The sequence below is a fragment of the Venturia canescens genome, chromosome 2 (assembly GCF_019457755.1).
Source record: "Venturia canescens isolate UGA chromosome 2, ASM1945775v1, whole genome shotgun sequence".
Lineage (NCBI taxonomy): Eukaryota > Metazoa > Arthropoda > Insecta > Hymenoptera > Ichneumonidae > Venturia > Venturia canescens.
In genome coordinates this window covers 19211692-19229806 of record NC_057422.1, presented here as the reverse complement: position 1 = coordinate 19229806, position 18115 = coordinate 19211692, and the positions used below count along the sequence as shown (strand labels likewise).

Genomic DNA, 18115 nt, shown 5'->3' with positions numbered 1-18115 from the left:
CTTGGGCATTGGAACCCGACAACCAGCCAACCCTCGGCCGGTGTCGGTTTATAACTGGCAGCCAACCGTTGGGACTCGACGTTGGGCCCGAGCATGGGCCAGCATATTTGCCCATGCTTATAGCCAATGAAGAATTTGAGCATTGGGACCCGACAATCGCCCACGCTTGGGCCGGTGTCGGTTCATGACTGGCAGCCAACCGTTGGAGGCCATCATTGTCCCATACCTCGGGTTAATACTGCTCGCCTTATTTTTTAAAATCTGTATACCTGCTACCCATGTAGGGTTTTACAAAGGGCCCAAGATCGGCCCAGTACCGGCAGCCACCACTCCGATCTTGGCGCGGTAATGGCAGCCAAGACTGGCGGGATGATGGCTCAAGCACGGATGATAACTTCGGCCCGTTACCGATTGCCGTTCTTGGCCCAAGATCGTCAGCCAATTGCTGATACATTATAATGGCGCATCAATGGCAATAAACTGGGAGCTTTCGATTAAACACTTTTGCAAGACAACGAAAAACATGACAAAATTTATTTTTTTTTCACTGTGTATTGGATTTTCTAATGTTTGTGATCTCAGACCCTTACCGTTCCGAGATTCTGAAATCAATTATATCGAAGAAAAATGTGTACACATGTGGGATTCGATCTACCTACCTACCTAACACGCTCTAACTTAACGGACGCACGCTACCTACTAGACCAATTCGTCATTGTACCAACTGTGTCATAAAATTCTTGATATGTTGCAAAGGATGTTTCGAGTAATGTATATGGTGATTTCGAATTGTTTGAGTGACCTACTTTGAGTTTTGTTACATAAAAAATTGTAATACTAAATTTTGACGATTTACAATAGAATAAAAAATCTATCTTACACTAAATTTATTGATATAGCAATGGAAGTTTTGATAAATTTCTTTACATCAATGAGTTTTAATGAATTTCTCTCAGTGATAAAAGCTTGGATCATATTTTTTGTAAAAATATCTAGATCAAATTTCTTTTCCGGCAACAATTTTGATGAACACTATTTCTAAGTGATGACTGTGTTGGTCAAATTTGTTTACCGCAACAGTATTCATGAAAATTTCTTACTTGCAGCGATGAAAGTTATGGTTTCATTTTTGGTGTAACGCAGGAAAGTTTTGAAAACATATTCTTTCAGCGATGAAAATTTTGATGAAATTTCAATATTTTATATAATCATAAAAATTTTTATCTCATAGCGGAGAAAGTTATGCCTAAATTTTTGAGTAGCAAGAAAGTTTCCAAATTTTGGTTGTAGAGAAAATGTTTCCAAAATTTTCCTGCTACACAAAAAATTAAAACATATAACTTTCACCGCTGCAAGACAAATGTTTATAAATATTGTTGCGGCAAGCAAATTTAACCAGAACTCTCATCGCTTGAAAAGGAAGTTCATCAAAGTTGTTGCCGGAAAAGAAATTTGATCTAAATTTTTGTACAAAGAAAGAAATATAATCCAAACTTTCATCACTGGGAGAAATTCATTAAAACTCATTGGTGCGAAATGGGCCCTCTGATATTGCACTTCTATTGACAAATTTAGTAATACAATAGTATACAGTCATCGGCCCAAAAATGGTCCAAAACTGGTAAAATTCGCTTGGCCAATGATTGGTTACCATTCATGTGCCAAGTATTGCATTTTTACCGGGAAATATATAGTAAAAAATATTCAAGGTTTTCGGTCATCAGCCGATAATGGCCCAAGACTGATAAAGTTCGTTCGGCCGATCATTGGCTACCATTCAAGGGCCGACTGTCGGTTGCATATTGGCAAAAATATTCTTTTTTTTTATACGGCAGCCAATAAACGCCCAAGGACGGGGCCAAGCTTGGCAAAATATACTCGACAAGCCATGCGTGGGCCAAGCATTGGCCCTATTGTCAAGCTTGGCGTTTCCTACATGGGTATATTGTTAGATATACAATCGGTATCCGCTCATCAGCCTAGACTCAGCCAGCACTGTCTTGCAACGGCAGCAATTGATGATCAACTTCTGGCCATTCATTAGTTGTTCATCAACCAATTTGTTGTTATTAATCCAAGAATATTTTGTTGCTCGCACTCACCAAATAATAATCGACCCTTTGAAGCAATTTTTTTTCAGTATATATAATATTTAGTGGACACATGTTGTTTTATCTTCATTTTTTTGATATTGCAAATGAATTAAGATTTCTTGTATAACAATAATAATAACGATAATAATATCAATAATAATAATAATAATCTAGAGACGCGGCAGCGTCTTGACGCCAAGTATTGAGGTAAAGTGTAGGCAGAAAGATTCAAGACGGGCCGTGTATCTTTTAATAATAGATACAGATTAGTCATTTAATTTTTTCGACTTTATTAATTAATCGGCTGAAGGATAAACTTTTTTCTTATCAAAACCCGTACGAGCTAATAAGTTATCGAATTACATGAAAATTTGTTTCCGGGGATTTTACGGTTGTGTATCAAATTTGGTCTAAATCGGTTGAGAATTAAAAAAGTGATTTCAATATGTACACATATGATACAATACCAGAATGGGCCTAATATTTTATTTTGAGAATGTTGATACAAAAATAGGAAGTAGTCGATAGTGTAGTGGTTAGCGTCTCGGACAAACTAGGTAGGCATTAGGTAGGAAAGTTGTAGGTAGGCAGTTCAAATCCCCTCTGAAAAATTTCAACTCTAAAGAAAATATAAGGAACTGTTTTTTTTTTAACTAATTAAAATTTCCACAATGACGGATAATTGTATAGGGTGATAAAATAAGCATGATTGAAAATAAATATTATTTAATTAAATAATTGATAACAGGCATTCGCTGGGGAATGACGCTGGGTGAATTTGGGGCTAGCATTGGGCGTACACTGGCCCAGCGTTGGGCCGTTCTCAAGACTAACGCTGGGCCAATACTGGTCCCAAGCGCTAGTCTACCGTAGGACCGTAGCTATCACTCCAACCGTGGTGCTACGGTTGGCCGAGTTGTATTGCCAACGGTCGTCCAACCATCGCGTATAGTTGGCGCGGTACTGCACCGAGCTTGGGCCAATGGTGCCGTTTTTCACGGGATTTTTCAGACGTTGTACTTGAAGAATATCTAATAAAAAAATGTCAATTTTTCCGCCCATCAAAAATGTATATAAGGCCTTAATAATCTCGTCGTATGACGAGATTGGCGCCAAATTTGTGGACGCGATCGCAAAATAATTATTTTGGAAGTGCTGTTCCAGTCCTCAGATTTAGAGACGTCCTGATAAAACGAATTTTTATGAATGTTTGTGCGAAAAATGTTGAATATAAGCAGGAGAAAATCGATGTGAATTTCTCGGATCCCGTTGTCGGGGTACGAATATTAATTGTGTCAGTACTGAAAAGTTTGTCAAAAAGATTTGCACGACAAAAAAATCCGAGCAAAATTACAATGCTTTTTGTAGTGGACGCGATCTGTCGAGATATATAGCACAGAAAAATTTAGGGTTAAAACTTTTCTCCCTCATGTTTTCTCGATAAATATAGGTTTGGGAGGGCATGAATAAAGCGGCTGAAAAATTGGAACGAAGGGTGATGTTAAATTGAACCTGCAATCGCCGATTCGAACCCTTTCCATTGTTTTCACAAGCTCCGCGCGTCACAAAAATGCACGAAAAAGAGGCCAAAAAAGCTTTCCGTTTAGAATTCAACGGTGGGTAAAAACCACGGTGCTGCACGAGTTCGGAAGTTCCGACATTTTTAGGCGGTATTTTTTTTATTTCTTTTCGCCCCGGCATTGTTCACTGCCGAAAGATCGTGGGAGGTATGGCTGGAAAATTTCGAGACCGGCGGCTGCATGAATCGTGATATTCGGCGAGGTTGTTGTTTCCTTTTTTTCGTTTCACCCCTCGTTTCCTCCGCTTGATTCAGAGCGCAAGCTGACACACTTCCACGTTCGCGTACCTCATCCGGAAATATTCGTTCGTCCAACGATTACCTTCGTTCGCGCGTCAAAATAAAAATCTCGAATAGCCGTCGAGTCTCTCTATATTTTGAGCGAAACAACTTGTTGCTCCTACCAGATTTCAAAGAGAGCGTCGCACTCACGCACGAGTCAAAAGTTTTCACACCGAAAGAAAACCTGCAACCGCCCAAGATCATCTCCCAAAAGAATCGTCTCGTAAACCGCAATTTTACCACTTCCGAAATCACTTGTTCATTCACAAACTCATTCGACGCAAAAAAAATTTAAAAAATTCCTCAATTTACAAATTGCCAACTTTTCGAGTCCTCGATGCAACTTCCCCAAGAGCAAACACCAGAAATGGTCTCTCCTCAACTAGGACATTATTTCCATACAATTCGTAACTTTTACAACGAACATACACGCGTTATAGATTATTTATTCCTCACGGAAACAGCTGCAAGCTGCTGTGCACTGCACCGGTCGTTCTACGCGCCCTCTTTCTTATGCACACTATGTGCATGCACGTGCACGAGTGTCTGTGTATCTACCTACCTATTATATGTTGTTCGTTACATATATACGCGTGTGTATCGATGACACACAACTACTCGGAGAGCCGAAGCATCGCGAAGGCGATATATATTTGTAGTTCGTACATTGTGAATGAGACGAGAGAGTAGAAAGAGTGAAAGAGCTCCCGGAGACACGAGTTCAGGATGGGTTGCTTCTCTATTCTGGCCTAGAGCCTCTATCTTGGCACTGAGTGTGTAGCACGTGCTGCTTCTACTCAGACTCCGAGTTATGTATACACATGAGAAGACATTTCTTTATAGGGGAATTCATATTTAGTGCATGAAAAAAGATATTTTGGGGTGGAAATCGGCGCATGAGTTTATTCACGAAGAAGAGAAGATGGGAAGAAAATTGAGGTGAGTGTCGAGCTCGCTTTCCTCGAAATTCAATTGTTCGCGAGCAGGTTCGAGTCGAAGGAAATGAACGAAAAAAACATTTGTAATTAACAAATTTCTTGTTTCACGAAGTATCGGGGCAGGAAACGAAGTCGGAGAATTACTGGAATTATTGGAGGCTTTTTACATCATTTCGTTTGACTCCAAAGTCGAAAACAGCCTCATTAAAACTCACAGCTTTTGAGTTGAAAAGCATTTTTACTGTTCCTTTTTTGTTACAGAAAAAATATTCCACAGCGACAGTCCTATTTCATAGACAGTTTTTTCAGGCTCGATTACTCCGAGCACTTCTTTTGCTCATAAAAATCGCGCATCTACCAATTTCATCGAGTGTACCAATAATCCGAAATCCACAGTCACTACTTCACTTTTAATAAATTCCAAAGACTCTTAAATATCGGAGCAACGACTCGACAATTTCGGTTCTCCCTCCCTCATCTTTTCCGCTATCATCAGTTTTGTCGCAGCCTGTACTCCCGTGTAACTGTCGCTTGTACATAAGCTGATATATAAGGGAGTACGTTTGTCGTGTCGTAGCGCAGAGTCTCGAGAGTGCACACGTGTATGTCGTACACAGTGCAGTGGTAGGGACCACTACTAATACCTGGCACGCTTCCACCTTGCGCGGAATAGTAGTAGTAGTAGTCATAGTTTTCGTAGTGGTATTAGTAGAGCTTGCAGGCTTGTACGGATCGAGCGTTTGTCCGCGGAGTGTCTGCTCTTGGAGCTCCGTTACTACTTGTTGCTCGCCGGAGAGCTCGTGGCTGTTGCTTAGGATTTCTCATCTCCGACTCTCTTAATTTCGCTCTCTTTCGTTCGGTCCTTCAGAGATGAAATATTGTTGAAGGATATAGGAGCAAATACTTGAATGATTATTAGCGTTATGAGAGTGGAGACCGGTTTCTGGAGGTGTTGTTTTCACGGAGGCTTTGAGAGGGCATTTCTCTTTTCACGAATTTCGAATTCCATTCATCATCGTTCGTGGTTATTCCTCAAGTTTTTTTTCCCGTTCAAAATCCCCGAGGTGAAACTCGGTGAAATATAAATAAAAGAGGAAAGTACAGGGCTGTTTGTTGCGAGGATGCAATAAGTGCGGAGGTAAAAAGTGGACGACACGCAGAAGGAATAAAAAATGGGAGGTTCCCGAGCGTATTTAGGCCGAGCCCCTCGATAGCCTCATGCCCATGATAGCCATGAATAATTGCATCGAGCTCCGTGGTCTCGAAACCGCGACGCGACTCTCATTACACTTCCATATTTTTACAAAACCCATGAATACACGTGCGTGCAATTGAGACAGTGGGTTATTTATTCCGTGCATATTGAATACCCTCGATCTTTTGAGCGACCCTCGAATTTTCCATGCGCTCAATTGTACGATGAAGAAAAGAGAAAAAAAAAAAAAAAAAAAAACAATGTGCAGCGTACACACACATCGAAACGTGTTCGAAGTATAAAACGAGTAAGAGAAGGGAGAGACCGCGTGCTCGCCGCATATTGCACACAGTGCGAGGAGACTCATATTCAAAGTGCCTTCCCTCTTGCCCCTTCGATTCATGGGGCTACTCTTCCCCCTCCCCGGACCCCTTTTCTCTTCACCCTCCTCCTGTCTCCCTCCGCCCTGTCCCTGTCGGTTCGCAAACTCTGTGCACTCTTCCTCTGTGTGTGAACTCACACACACACACACACGCTCACACTCGCACACACTCTCTGTGCGAACGCTCGACTCCGATGGGTCACTCTCGCTCTCGCACAAACCGAGAGGGAAATTTGGCAGCTGCTTCAAACTGCCGAAAGGCCAAACCAATATGCAAGCGAAAGTGCAAGTCCCTGTGAGCAACGGCTCCTCCTCTGTGGCCCGTTTCGGCCTCTCACTCTCTCTCTCTCTCTCTGTCGCTGGTTATTCCATATTTATATGTACGCCGTGCCCCCGAAAATTTTCGTATCGGTATAATTTCACCTTCGCTCTATATACAGTTTGAGCACGTGCACATGGATACCCAGCGAGGGCACGATGCATATTCAAAATTAGTGCAAATTTCGTGAGTTTATTTCGTATTTAAAATATTGTATTTTTCGTTGAAATTCACAAATTTTTGAATATTTCACAATAAAAAAACGTTTTTTCTACATTTGCGTGTCGGATATAAAGAAACTGGGTCTTTCCGACAGTCACCTTGGATAGTGACGAATTTATTGTATTTATTGCAATTGTCGACGTGTCGGGGAGCAGACTGGGGCAAATGCTTCAAAAACTGCGGAAATAATTTTTTTTACGTTCCTACGATTACGTATATTTTGCCAGAAAAGGAAAAAAAGGGGATACTAGGAAAATTTTCGAAAAAAAATTAAAATGAAAGAAAAAGAAATGATCCTGGAGAAAATGAAAATTGGAAAATGAGAGAAACTTCGAAGGGGCTCTAATTTTTTTTTAAATGCTTTTTAAAACATGGAGTCAAGGTCCATTGGATTGAAATTGTAGTAAAAAAAATCTCCAATTTCAGAGACAATTTTTTTTCATTGTGCCCCCAAAAAAATGATTTTTCGCGAAACTTGATAAAAACAACACTTCTTGGTGTTTAAGAGTAAGCAATAGAAACGTTCGTAAGCATTTCACGAAATTAAGGATAATGGTTGGGCATGACGTGATTTTAGGATTTTGAATTCTGTTCATTCGTCGACGATTGGAAGTTTTTCATGCAAAAAAGTGATTGCTCGCCAAACTTTTCCTTTTTTTTTTAGTTTTTTAAATAATGCCAAATATTTTGATTATTTTGCTGTATCGATATAGTTCCAAAATTTGTAAATGTCGATTTATCACGATCGAAGGTTATTTCTCGAATGCGTTTCATGGCCTTGCATAAAGAATATTTCATTTTCCCAAATTGATTATTGCCAAGTACTGTACTCAATATTCGTACACGTTTTGAGAATTGAATTTGAAAAATTACTGTGAGTAACGACAGTACGGTGACGAGCTGCGATTCATGATATTATTATGAGAGAGAAATTGAATTTTCCCTTAAATTAAATAATTCTTATTGTTCCAAATAGGAATTTTTACCAGAGTATTTAGTAGTGCATTTTTTTTCTCGTACTCATTAATCGAATGAAATTTCGTAGATTTTTCCCTGTGAAGTAAGAACGGGGACGTTGGAGATATAAATCGTGGTTAAATTGACGTTGAAATATTTTAACCTTCGCGAGTGTAGGCACCGCGAGAGAGTAACATGAGATCTCCAAGTTCGAGTTTCGGAGTCGGCCTTCCTCCGTCTCAAATTGACACGCACACACGGGCGTGCGTATATAAATAATGCAAATAAAGACACACGCAGCTTGTGTGGGATTTGCCGGACACCCACGGCCAAGTGCATAAGTGTAATATTGTTTATCGCGTCTGGAACTCGAGGACGATTGTGAGTTACAGAAAAATTCCCGAATCCGATGTATAAACCCGTTCGACAAAGAGTCCCCATTTTGTCCTGACAGAAAGAGAAATTTCACTTGAAATTATTATTCCGATTGAGAATTTTTTTAAACATTCCCCTGATATTTGCTCGCACAAAAATGCATCGATGTTCGTGTTTACGTGGCCGACAATTCGATAGTGACGCACCGGAAGTCCGTGCGACAAAATGAGCGATGGTAGGAGTGGAATTGTGGTTGGGGGAGAGCGAAAAATGGCCTCGCGTTTCATGCACATACAGCGAACATGTGGCATTCGTATTACCAAAAAAAATTGTCATTCCGAGCCTTCGAAATGTCCTGCCATCGAGACCCAATCTTCAATATATTCATAAAAATTATTCATCGACAAAAATCATTCCAACCCCATCAATTTACTCATTAAATATTAATAGATAACACGTGATGTAAAAAAATTTAACGACATTCGCGTTTGAACACATGTACATGCGAATTACGATAACTTTGTCGTCCTTGCATGCTACGATGCACGTAATCGAGAGCTCGTAAAGTCCACACGTGGCTGCAACGCATAACGCACGTGCGCAATGAATTCTCGTCATACTTCACTTAGATTAGATTCGTTTTTTTTTTCACGGGTTAATTAACGGTGCCCCGTAATGCAATCGGCCATGATTCCACTTTCGTGTCGATTTCTTGTTGACGATTTTTTTGTCTCCGAAAATGACACGGATATATAAATACGCGTGGGCTCACTTTCGCTCTCCACAATTGTCTTTTTTTCGTTCCTCGTTTCTCTTTCTATTTCTCTCGCTCTCTCCTCCATTCTCTGCCTCACCGAGCCACGGCCTGACCTGGGTTAACTCGAATCGCAGTGCCGAATATAAAACGGCCGGTTCCACTGACCCCCTTCTCACACCCTCGTCACATCGTTCCGCCTCTCTCCTCACTGCTCGCTGCAGAGGGCGCTGTACACGCTCGCGCAAAAACCTTTCGCGTTTCGCCCTTCGCGCGTGCAACGGCCCATGGCTCGATGGCAAACCGATTTTTAGTCGAATGCCTCGCATTGTATTTCTTTTATGGACAAATATAAAAGGAAGAATGAGATTTTATTGCGCGATCGAAAAATCGTCGATGGAGATAAAAATTTTTAAAACAATATTTTTAACGTACTTCGTTTCGTTGCTCTCACTACTTCTGGACGTGTTCCCGATGAATCGTGCGGCAATTAATCGAAAGATAAAAAGTATCTCAGAGTCGCGGTAGATTTATGTTTCGACGAGTCGCCTCCAGAGAGTCTTTACAGGAGGAAATTTATTTCTTCAGTAATTAAATAATTACAGTTGTTCAGAGGATACTACAAGTTGAAATATTTTTTTATTTTTTTTTCTCTTTCGATCGCGACCTCTACAAACTCTGTATAACGTTGATGTATCGAAAAGATATTAACTATTATTTAATTTTGTCAAAAAATGTTGCATTTTTTGACAAAAGCTTGAATGTTCGGGGATTTTTTTCAGTATGCAAAGTGTTCATTCCCGTGGGAGTAAAAAATGAAATTTTTTGTGATATGCAGAAAATATGATTTGGTTTTCTGGCGAATTTTAGAAATTCGTAGTTTTTCAACCTACACCGATGTTTCGTGAAATAAAAATTGAATTGAACGTTGCCAACTTGAGCCTCGTAGAAATATGATTTTCCTTTATTCGACAATTAACTCTTGGCATTGTAAAAATGTGCAATTACTTAAGGTTGTATCGTCACTTTCCATTGTCGCGAATGCTCTCGGCGCATGGTGTATGTGAACGTAAGCAAGTGCATTGAACGAAGGAAAGTGCAGGCTGAGAAACTGGTACAAAAATGAGAGTAAAAGGCGATGTGAGCCGAGGCAGGGCCACGGTCACCCAAAATACGGGTTCGCCGTCTCTCTTTCCCTCCGCGTCGCCCGTCTTCTGCCCTCTCGCAGGGGTACTTTCTCCTCCTCGCGCTCTTTTGGAAGTTCGCCTCTCTTTCTCTCTTCATCTCTCCCTTTTATCTTTCTCGCATTCGCTTTCCGGCACGGTCTCACTCCATCACCCCCGGCTCGGTGAGTTTCAATGGCTCGACGCAACCGCGGACCCGCTCTCGTCGTATTATACAGGCCGCTTCACGGACGATGATCACGACGCGCTGTTGCGTTGCTCAACCCTGAGCCAGACGTAAATTTAACCAGCGAGCGAGAGAGACGACTGACGCGAGAGCCAGAGCCGAGGAGAGAGAAAGAGAGGAGCTGAGCATGGACGCTTCACAGACTCGACATTGTTCCTCCGCGTCAATTTGTTTTTTCTTTATAACCCAAACGCAGTTATTTCGGAACGTTACTGCGCGATACAGCGAGGCCGGGGTGGGGGGAAGAAAATAACAAATGACACATGCAACTGCACAGTTGAACTAACACCGAATCGGAAATGTCTCTCAATGATTTTCATTGTTTCTCGTAATTGAAAAGTCGCATGTTTCGATACTCCAAATCAATTTACACGAAAATCCCTTCTGGGAGCAGCTTGATTAAATGAAAAAATGATGAAAATGCGGTGAAAAGCCGCTTCAGTCTCGTTCCAAGTCTCGCGTGCCAACGAGTCGTAATAAACGATGACGGAGGAGGCTTTTTACGTTCGTCGGGAGGGAGGACATGATTTTTTTTGCCTGTGCCGGTTCCCTGTAGTCTTTAGTCGTACCATAAAATCAATAGAATTTGGCATTGAATCGCTTATCGAGGTGATAATTGTCCATGAAATTGAATAAAATACAATTTGCCATAATCTGAGGCTCGTTCAATCGAATAAGCCACGTTTCGTTTCTAAAAACTTTTTCGGTCATACGACAATGAATCACGAGCAGGATCCCGGCCATTTTGAGAACGAGAAAAGAAGGCTTGCGGACACGGCCATTTTTCGTGAGCTAGGAACGCTCGAACCTCGAATTTTCGACCATTCAACGGACTAGTGCAAACCCGGCGAGTATCAAACCGGGCCCCCCACTTTATTCAATCCGGCTTCGAGGGCCTTGGCCACAGAAATCGTGTGGCTAGAAAGAGCCGCTCGTACGTTCAACCATTCGACTATTTTTTTCGCCCTCCCAAATACACGCACACCACGCCCACACCCGCTGACTGGTGAGAGCTCTTCCATATTTTTTTTTCGTTTGAAAAATCCCATTTCGTAGCTCGCTTATAGTCACTTGCTCAATCACGTGACTAAGCATCGTCGTTAAAAAATTTATAGTCGTATCGAAGTATTTTTTAGTATTTGTTTTTCGAAATGCAAGTCATTTTCATCGATGAGATAATTTGTTGTTTTTTTTTTCTTTATAATTAGTGGAACGATCGACTTTAATGCGCAGCGATGGATGCGTTTGGAATCGCGAGTGCGTCTGCTCGAGGATCATCGAAACGCGAATTTTGTTTAATTTTTTTCTATACTAGCGATAAAACGCTTTCTATTTTATTCAATTTCGTATAATTTTGATGCTTATCCGTTCGACGCGTTTACAATTGGGCTGTGAGGACGCGTTGTTTTTTGCGTAACTCACGAGCACGAGTTGGAGGATGAAATTGAAAAAAAATGTAATTAGAAGGAGATTCGTGTGAAGAACGTCGCTGTGAAAATACGAAATTCTGATTAATTTGTAATCGCCTCGCTGCTCCGAATCTCCGGTTAAGATTGCAAATACCAAATGTCAGACTGCACGACGACGATATAGTTATTGGCGAGGGGCATTTGAACGGCGCCACCACGGCGAGCGAGCAAGCGAGAAACTCATCTAGTAGAAAGAGAATCGACGCTTGGACGCTCTCCGCTCGCCGATTCGGCAAGTGGAAAAATACAACGTTGCCCAACGCGCCGTTTGCGCGCCTCTCCTGTCCATCCTCTACTGTCGAAATAACGCCTTTTGTGAAGGAATTACTCCGTTTCTTTGTTTCTCAGTGGAAAAAGAATTCGTTCTTTTCTCCTTAGTTTCATTGCTATCGAATATGAGACTGGATCGAACCAAGGAAAATTCTTCGTTCCTTTCCAAATCTTTCCCGAGTGTATTTTCTTCGTCAGTCTGATTAGCATCGGACGAACCTCGATCGCAGCTCCTTTCCGTGTTTCAATTATCAAGTTCATAGAATCGATTTCTAGTTATGAATTTTTAGTCACGATTGCAATGTAATTGAGGAGCCACTCGAGTTTCGTAGGAAAGAATAACGCGTTTCCCCTTTCAACAATCGTATGCAAATATTTCTCGCGCATCTGGGCGAATGTGCTATTCAAAGTCTGGCGATTACGTGCTCGATACGCTTATTTTGAAACAAAGCGTACTCTGTCCTCGCGCTTCCTTGCGGAGTGCACGCACGCCTCAACGTCACCACGACCTATCCCTATCCCTGGCGCTTGAGCTCACTGATCCACATGCGCGCAACGAGAAAAGGAGAAAAATATGTCTTTGCGAATGATTTGAAAAGTCGTTCGAACCGAGCAGTGCGCGAAAGATACTTTTCCAGTGTCCTCGATGTTTGAAAAAAAGATTGGATTAAAAACTGAAAATCATGATTTAGTGCTCACGAAAAATGTGCTTTGGTCTAGACGAACATATTTTAAATGGAATTGAATTTGTGCGAAGTTTTATTGGCCTCTCATTAGCCACATACGCGTCGGGCGGCGCAGAGCCTTTTTCCCTTTTTCCGCGTGCATTTTTTCTCCGCGTTACTCGGAATCCGCGTGTGAGTTGAATATTGTAACGATCGCGCAATTAAACATCGTACGCACCACATGCGTACAAATGTGCACACCCGCGGGGGGACTCGAGCGCAAAAATGCATTAATGCGTCTCGAAGAAACCGTATAATTTTTTCCCTCGCATGCTTGAGCCTGTAATAACACGAACTTATAACGCGCCTGGGGAAAATACGCTGAAAACTCGTAGCGTACATGCACTGCTCACATGCACTTGTTACACGTTCAGGTACACACGCCGCGGAGGCTCCTTACGCGAGCCTCGAGGTCAGGAGACCGGGGGTTGAACGAACGAGTTTAAAAATCTCCTCAAAAATCGAATTTCCATAATTTTCGTCAAAAAGCTCTCTTTTTCGACGTTAAAATCCGGCGCGCCCCCGTTGTTTCGTGCTCCCGATCGTCGTCCCGCTTCGGACCGTTTTTTCGTCGCGCGCATCAAGAATTTTCCAAACTCCGGTCCGATTGTCTGCGCGAAAAAGCGAGTATATAGCGCGCACCCAAATAGGGGGAACGAGACAGGCGCGTGTTTCGATAAACTCGAGGAAATGAGCGATCGGAATAAAAGAATAGTTATTATAAACAAGCACCAACTCACCGGCAACTTTGATCGTGACGATCTTACGGAAGAAAACTTTCCACTCAGCTGTCAAAGAAGATTAGCACGATACGTAAATATACACGGAGCACAAGTTATTTCATAAAACATTAATATACACAGGTGTACATATGTACATATAAATATAAATGTGCATTGGGACACACATGTATTCATAGATAAATAGTAAATCCAAGTTTGTTGAGGATTGATCTTGCACTGCGGGGACACTTCACTCTCGGTTGTGAACTCGTTTCGTCGCTTTGTTTTCCCATACAGACATATGTTTATACCAATATATAGACATATTCATAAATACACATATGAATGTATGTTCGCAGCATATTCACTCGCACACGTATATACATATGTATATATAGTACAAGTACATAACGCCATATCCTTAGAGTTGAAGTAAAAAACCGTATGGGTAATGGCGAAGATGAAAACACACAATCGCGCACATTCACGTGAGTAATACGTTCGATATTACAAATAAAAGGAGACGAACATTTAAAAGATTTCCGTTTTTTTCGGCGATCGCGGCTTTCGTGTTATTATAATCGAGCGTCCGCGCGGGAGGAGCCTCTTGACGCGAGGACCAAAGAAAAGTGTGAATCCAGTGAGGGATTAATCTATAGTTTTTAGATTTTTGTTTTATTTCCATTCGAGGGTGGTTTGATCGTAAAAATATTCCACGAACACCGGCGGCCGGGGGGTTGGGGGGCGGGGGGACGGGGGGTTAAGAACGGAATCCGACGGTGAGTTTCAAACTCGCTGGAGTTTCGCTGACTCGGTCAACATGTTGTTCCGTACTGGCCGTCTGCACGTTCAGTGCATCCAGATAACGCGCCAGTCGAGTTCTCTCTCTTTCTCTCTCGCTCCGTCGAGCGCGCGGACCCTCGATTCACTAACCTACCTCACGCGAGAGCCGCCGATGTACAGGCGCTTTCAAAGGAACCCCGCGAAACGCGCACACACACACGCACACGCGTACACACGCGCGAGCGCACCCACTGTTGATAACAACGCATCAAAAACGCTAATAAATTTCGTCGCTCTTGAGACGAAATTGTCCTTTTCTCCGCGTACGCTCTTCTTTTCCTTTCGCGAGCTGCCTCTTTGGACACTACTACTTTGCCGCGCTCCCTGTTACTACTGTAACGACGCTCTGTTGCTATCCTTCCCGCTCCCAAACACTCTCTCACCCTCCCAACCCGACCCGAGCCAACCCCCTCCCCTCCCCGCCCCTCTTTCTCCGCTCTCCCCTCCCACGGCCATACCCTCCTACGCCTCGCATTATAACAAAACACTATTACCTCCCTCTACCCATATACCGATACGCGAGCTCGTGCATACACTTCTGTATGCAATTTATATATTATTAATGGTATATGTATACTGGTGTGCATACACGCACGTTATTGTGAGGCGAAGAGTTATGAACTGTACCACGAATTCGACGACACTATGTTACTTTTTATGTGTGACGGAGACAGGAATATCTTGTTGCTTACACGATTTCGAACGATCGTCCGCGCGTGTGAGCTCCAACGTGCGTGAGAACTTTGTTGCACCCCTCGCAACCGAACGAATAAACTTCTTCGTCAACGAGCCTTGCTACTGTGCTTTTTTTTCTTCGATTTTTCTTTACGCATGACGACGGAATGGCTGCGTTGAAAATATTTGACTTTTGTGCTCTGTTCTGTTTTGTGCGTACTTTGCCAGCTTTGCTGGGTTATTTTTTGGTGGGTTTTGGTCGATTGACTTTTGGGCATCTTTTGCATGGGGCTCGCTGGAGGTTTCAGTGAGGCGAGGCCGGGGCTCCAATGGACCTTTGCTGATGCAGTTTCGAGCCTCGCTGTGCTGTCGGAACGCAGCTGTGGATTATCTGGGACAGCTCTGTATATTCGTGGACTTTTTTATGCGATTTGTGAGAGTCGTTTAACACAAGTAATCTTGCAGGGGATCCCATGCTCCGTGTATTTGTTAACTGGACAGTTTTTTTTGAAATTCGTTTAACAATTTGTTGGGGAAACGATGAAAGAAACAGTTTTCCGATTGAACGATAAAATAAATCGATGAAGAGGGGTGAAAGTTTTAATATGAATTTGAAAACGATGAAAAAAAAAATGATTGGCGAGTTTTGACCAAACCGAAACGAGAACAAGTTTTTTTATTTATAAATTAAAAGCATTACTACGCTCGAGCTTATTTTCTCATGAGCATTGCGTTTTTCCTTCGATGTTTCTGGAACTTTTTCAGATCCGAAGAAACCCATGGGAACATCGCGGAATCGGAACGGTCGAGATCCAACAAAATATTAAATTGAATGGGGAAAGCAGGCATGCGCTTCGTCACGACATTTTCAAAGTGGGCGGTGCATAAAAATGGTTCAGTTTCTACCAAAGGTTAAAAGTCACCGTTCGGTTTTTCCTACTATTAAAAAAAATGAACCCTCGCGATAAACGAGAGAGTGCAGAAACACGCGACGACCCGATGTATCTAAACATGATTGATGAGCAAGTTTCAAGTTTTACCGAAACTCAAAACATCGTTCGCGAACTCGATGGTTTGCTGCCCTGTAAAATTTCGTTGCACCAAATTTTTCTGTTCTTTCGTCTAAGCAGCTGTAACAATTCAATGACAATGGACGAACGAAAAAAAATGATTGATCGCTGCGGTGTCGTGCGAGAATCGCGGGACGTTTGGGATTAGAGACCGATTAATCGAATTCCGGGGCTGATTGAAAGGATCGAACGCGGTTCAAGTGTATGCGAATATTATCATTTGAATACGCGAGTATATATATATGATCGATACAGAAATGAAATATATTTTTAAACGTGTCAAACCGCGATTGTGGTCGAGTGTGATGAGATGAAACTCGTATCTCAGTCGTGTCAATGTCCGGTCGCCTGTGCCGCGACCTTATCACGAAAAAAAATGCTCATCATTTCGGCTGTTTTATAATTATCGTAGCTTTCAAAAACGCTCAAAGTTCGAGCATTTCCAAACGTGAGTGCGACGATTGAAAATGTTTCCATTCAAATTTAATGTGACAAAAAAATCTTTTATCTTTCCACATAACGAATGAACGCTTTTTGCGAAGTTTATGAAAAAGTACACAATAACAATGAAGTATACAATGAAGGTTTGGGAATAAATTCGAGGCGATTGACTTACTAATAATAAAGATATATTGCCTTAAAGATCGAACGAAATTGGTAATGAGCACTAGTAGTATAACCTCACATTTGCTTATTTTGGCATTTTGTTTCTTCTTGGCTTGGGCCATTTCTGTCATATACTTCTGTCTTTTTATTAACACTTTTTTCTCGATCCATTTCCCTTTGTGTTTTCCCTTTGCGCTCTCTAATGCGATTTTATACATAAAAACTATAGTATTTTCGCCAGGGACGAATGAAATTTCGGGTTCGGTCAGTGATGGATCCCCGATTAATTAATGGCTTGTAATTTCATTCGCCGAAAGATAAGAGGGAAAAATGTATTTACAATTTCGAATGAATGACTCTGACATTAATTTAAAGTGATTATATGTTTGATTATAGGAAGTGAAGACCGATCGAATTTAGACACCCATAAAATACGATCCCTCGCGGACATGATCTACCTTAATAAGAAAAATACCATTTCGTCTTGGAATCGTAAATTTGAATAAAAAATTGATTAATCTTTAAACGATGTTTGAGGATTTGATTTAAAAAACCTGCTAGATTCGAGTATTTTAAAGAACAAATTTCAATGATTCTAAATATATTTTTCAACCTTTAGACCGATTGATGAGGATCGCAGGATTGCAATAGATTTTGCGATGGAGCATAATAAACACCAAAAAAAAAAAGAGAAACTCGTCAGAATTTATTTTTTAGCAACGTTACTCTCGTTATCTGAATCGTAAATCTAGATTTGAGCTTTATAAACGCCAGTCGCTTTTGATTATTTTCTTTTTCATCGTTATTGTTAAAAATCTAAATCTACTTATTGCGATTTACTGCTATTTACGAGAAATCAGAGCCTTCGAATCGCATGCTCGTTACAGAATATTTGAAAATCGTTTATAAGCGCACACGCATGTAAATAAACATAGGCAGGTACACATTCGCATGTGTGTTTATTATGGGCCAATCCGATTGACATCCCACACGCGTTTTATATACCGATTTCTCGCAGTAATGTACAAGCGTTTAACCGTTATACTCACGTTCACGCTCACCCACGCTCTTGAGGCTCTCGTCGAGGCTCTCATTACGATTTCAGTCGAGGCTCTAGCCACTTTTTGCAATCCCTATTCATTACGTATCACTGTCGGATCACAAATGGCATTTCTGCGTTTCGGTTAATTGCAAAAAAACAAACGTAATAAGAAAAACGAATCGGCGAG

At 41.6% G+C, this 18115-nt stretch overlaps 1 long non-coding RNA gene across 1 annotated transcript in view; it reads right to left on the bottom strand.

Annotated features, from left to right (window-relative positions):
- Positions 1–14411, bottom strand: part of LOC122407004 (uncharacterized) — a 91668-nt gene extending 77257 nt beyond the window's left edge. The window contains exon 1 of the long non-coding RNA XR_006260127.1: positions 13711–14411. This is a non-coding gene — a long non-coding RNA (uncharacterized lncRNA). The remainder of the gene's footprint in view (positions 1–13710) is intronic.
- Between the last annotated feature and the right edge of the window lie 3704 nt (positions 14412–18115).